We start from the raw sequence: 4,806 nt of genomic DNA, 5'->3' as shown, positions 1-4,806 counted from the left end.
AGTTCCTACAATATGGCGCCTATGGTGCCGTCCCTGCTTCTCTTCCGGGACTTCACCTTCCCGCCGGCTCGAACTTCACCTTCCCGCCAGCGCGAACTTGCACCCTATCAGAAGCCCAATAGAAGAACACAGCCAACAGCCTGCACCTCGTCATACCCCTCATTCCCTCAGCATAAATACCCATGAGAACAATAAAAATTTGCAGCTTGATCAGAATTCCTGTCTTGCTGTCACTCCCTGTGTCTCTTGTCCCTTTCATTCCTTCTCTCTTAGGTTCGCCGTCCCCCATTGATGTCCCGCGGGCTGGGACATCTAGCAACCAATGTAGTGCAATCATATCAATAAATAATCAAATCTCTATGAGCAATGGTTCTGGTCATGTGATCTGCCATAACTTCATAGGTACTGTGGTGTTTTAGTCAGCTTTTTCACTGCTGTGACTAAAAGACCCAACCACAACAATTGTAAAGAAGGAAACATTTATTTCCGGGCTCATGCTTTCATAGGTCTCAGTCTACAGGTATCCAGCTTCATTATTTGGGGTCCCAGGTGAGGCAGAACAACATGGCAGATAAGTGTGTCAGAGGGAAGCAGCGTGCATGATGATCAGGAAGGAGAGAGAGACTCCACTTGCCAGGTACAAATATATGCCCCAAAGCCATGCCTCCAATGCTTCACCACCTCCAGTCATACCTCACCAACCTTCAGTTACCACTCAATTAATTCCAACAGGTGATTAATACACTGATTGGGTTAAGACTCTTGTAACTTAAATTTCCTCTCTGATCCTTCTTGCGTTGTCTCACTTGTGAGCTTTTGGGGAACACCTAATATCCAAACCACAACACGTGGCAAGAGCTTCTGAAGACATTTGGTAGATCACATGGGTAGTATATCATATTGGAGAACACTCTGTATGGTTTGGATCTAGAACATCCCAAAAAGTTCATGTATTGGACACTTGGTCACTGAAACAACAATATCAACAGATGGAGCTTTGGGGAAATGATCAGATTATTAAGGCTCTAACCTCATCAGTGGATTAATACTTTTTAATTATGTGAATGGACCACTGGGAGAAAGCGCAAACTGTAGGTGAGTGGGGCATGGTTGGAAGAAGACGGTCATTGGGAAATGCCCTTGGTAAATATTTTTTGTCTCTGGTCTTGGTATCTCTCTCTCTCTCTCTCTCTCTCTCTCTCTCTCCCCCCCACACCTCTCTTTGGTTTCTTGCTGCCAGAAATTGAGCCATTCTTCTCACCATGCCTTTCCACCATGATGTTGTGCATTGCCTCAGGCCCAGAACAATGGAGTTAATTAACCATGAACCAAAACCACTGAAACCATGAGCCAAAATAAAATTTTCCTTCATTATTATTGCCTGATATTTTGCTCACAGTGATTAAAAGATGACTAACACATAACCCAAAAAGTAAAAACCAGGATGCAGTGCAGGCAATTGGGTCTTGGCTGAGATACTTCATGAGAAGCCACTGCCCAATACCAAACGCTTCATGGGAACTTTGAAAATCGCAACAAAGTTACTCCAAGATATGGAATCCAGCCCCACTGACCTAGGTCTAAGGGAAAAACTGTCTAAAATATTGTCTCTTCCAATCAATTAACTTTTAAAATGTGAGTTAATCATGCAGACAGTTGCAGGGGAAGTACTGTAGGCAGACAACAGACTGGACTATATGAAAGCCCTACCTTAAGAGCATATACATGGGCTGGGGATATAGCTCAGTTGGTAGAGTACTTGCCTTGCATGCAGAAGCCCTGGGTTCAATCCCCAGCACAGCAAGAAAAAAAAAGAACATATACTCACAGGGTTGCACACCTATGATCCCAGGGACTTGGGAGACTGTAGCAGGAGGATCGCAAGTTCAAGGCTACCTGCGAGAACTTAGCGAGGCCCTAAAGCACTTGGTAATAGTATGTCTCAGAATAAAAAATAAAAAGGGCCAGGGATGTGACTCAGTGGTATAATTCCCAAGTACCATTTTTTTTTTTTTTTTTTTTTTTTTTTTTTAGAAAGGATAGGCTTAACAGTTGGAGAAACAGAAATTTACCAGAGTTTTCAGGGAAATTGTCAAGGGATCAGTTGTAAGAAAGGAGTTCAAAGAGGAAAAGCATTAGCCATATTTTGACTGTCAGAACTTGAATGATCGTAAGAGCTCTTATCCTAAGTGTCATGAAGTGTGGTGTAACCTGACTTATAAGTTTGAAAGTCTGAGTGCTGTGTTGAGGATCAAATATAAGAGCACGGGAAGCTGAGACAAAAGTAGAAGGAGTAGGCAACAGTTCAGGTGAAAATCAGTGGTGGCGTGGAACTAGGTGATGACTCTAAAAGTCATTAGAAGAGGTTGAATTGGGGAAATATGTTGAAAGGTGAGTCCACAGGGTTTCCTGATGGACTGGATATTTCATGTGACACACCCACGTGCCATCAACTGACAGAAAACGTCGTAGGTAGAATAGGCTTGGGGATAAAGGTGGAACCACGAGGACAGCCTCGGACTTGTTCAATTTGAGAAATTATCTGTTCCAGGGAGAATGTCATGGAGAAAGTTGGATTTCCACATCGCAGCATCAAGAAACAAGTCTAAGCTGCAGATATTAATTTGAGAATCTTATTCTTATTAAGATAGTATGTCAAGAAAAAGTAGGTTAAAAATTGCTAATGGATTTTATTTTGAAAGGTGAGAAATTAGCAGTGGCTATTAAATTAAATGACATAGGGGTCCTTTGATATTCTTCAGAAGAGACTTTCAGAAAGCCTTAGATAAGGAAGCATGACTGAAAAAAGCTTGTAGAAAAATAGAAGGAGAGAGACAAGCTCTATGGAGATCTCTTGAGTTTTGCTGCAAAGGAGAGGACACAGGGTAGTAACTGATGAAGAAAATGGGGTCACAGGAAGATTTTTTAAGATAAGAGATTGATTGTTTTCTACCATAAATGATCCCTTGGAAAAGGAAGTGTAAATGAAAGAAGAAATATTAAATCAAGTGTTAGATCAATGCCATTGTGTAAGCAAGGAGGAGAAACCTAAGTCCAGTACACAGGTCACGTGGCTTCACTGGCTCTGAAGTGGGACACAGATGATTCATGTGCAGCTTCAGGTAGGACCTAAGTGAACAGATGCTGGTAGATCAGTAGAAGCAGCAGTGGTGTGGGTAGAAGTTCTTTTTGATGGCTTAAGCTTTCTTGTGAAATAGGAGGAAAGTCCACCTAATAGTTACTGTTTTAGTCAACTTTTTTTTTTTTGTCACTGTGAATAAAAACAACAAAGAGGATAAAAAGTTTATCTGGGGGGGTCATGATTTCAGAGGTCTCAGTCTATACATGGTTGACTCCATAGCCCTGGGCTGGAGATAAGGCAGATCACCATGGTAAATGATCATGGTGGAAGAAAGCAGTTCAGGACCATGGCAATTAGAAAGCAGATGGTTCCTCACACCAGGGGTAAGATATAAACACAAAGGTGTGTCCCCAGGGACCTACTTTCTCCTGCTAATACCTACCTCCCTACAGTTGCCTCCAAGTTAATCCATATCAATGGACTAATCCTCCTATTTGGTTACTGTTCTCATAATCTTCTCATTTCCCTGCTCTATGGTCTTGCATTGACTTACATATGAGCTTTGGGGGCGGCCTCATATCCAAAACTGAATAGTTACCATTAAGTTTGATGTGTGCCTATTCTTCCAATGAAAGTGTCTTTTTATTTCTACTTTTTGATACCTTTATATCATAAATATTATTAAAATATTCAATGTCTAATATGCAGATAATCATATGTTTTTTCAGTGGCGGGGTACTGGAGTTGGACCTCAGGGACATTTGACCACTGAACCACATTCCCAGCTCTATATTGTATTTTATTTAGAGTCAAGGTCTCACTCAGTAACTTAGCTCTTCACTTTTGCTTAGGCTGACTTTGAATTTGTGATCCTCCTGCCTCAGTCTCCTGAGCTGCTGGGGTTACAGGCATGCACTACTTGCCTGGGTGATCATATGGTTTAACAACCATTGTTGGTAAGAGCCAGTTACTATGAAAAAAATAAGAATTATTTTAGAAGTCAACGTGTTGGAAAATGTGAAGTATTGAACTGCTAAGTAATGCATTTTCTGAGTAAAACTATTTAATGTAAATTAATATGGGGGAAATACAGAAATGGAGAACAAGAAATTTTTGGAATCTAAAAGACCAGAAATAAATATTTCAACATGAACTACCAGAAGAAACAGAGAGGAAAAAAAACAAAAAACAAAAAAACAGATTCTGGTGCTAAGTTTGACACTTAAAAATTTTCAAGTGGTTGGTAAAATATAAGATTAGGGACCTCTTTTTCCACTTTAATTTAATAATCAAACTAAGAAAACACTCTATGAGCTGTTTTTATATAGATCAATTATCATAGTATCAAGCTCATTTTTCTTCCTTGACAATGTAAAGAAATACAAAATGAATCTATGTATTTAATTCCAAAATATTGCAGTAAATATTGTATTCTACTAATGATACCACAAGGGTAAGTGAAAACTGTGTGCAAAGATTTTTATGCTCTTTCTAAATTCATCTATAAATCCATGTAAGATCTGATTTTTAGTTGTAGTCTAATAGAGTCTTTGATGCCACTGCTCTGTTCTAACTTAGGGCTTAATAACAATAGCATTGTCTTCCAGGGCCTGGCCTGCCTTTCCCCTCTCCCCTGGTACCACAGCCCCACCCCAACAGCAGTGCACTGATTACCTGCACATTCCTCACTTCGGGTTTCACTCTGCATACATTTTCTCTTCCAA

This window comes from Sciurus carolinensis, chromosome 11 (genome assembly GCF_902686445.1).
Source record: "Sciurus carolinensis chromosome 11, mSciCar1.2, whole genome shotgun sequence".
Lineage (NCBI taxonomy): Eukaryota > Metazoa > Chordata > Mammalia > Rodentia > Sciuridae > Sciurus > Sciurus carolinensis.
The sequence above is the reverse complement of the archived record's forward strand: the minus strand, read 5'-3'. Positions refer to the sequence as shown.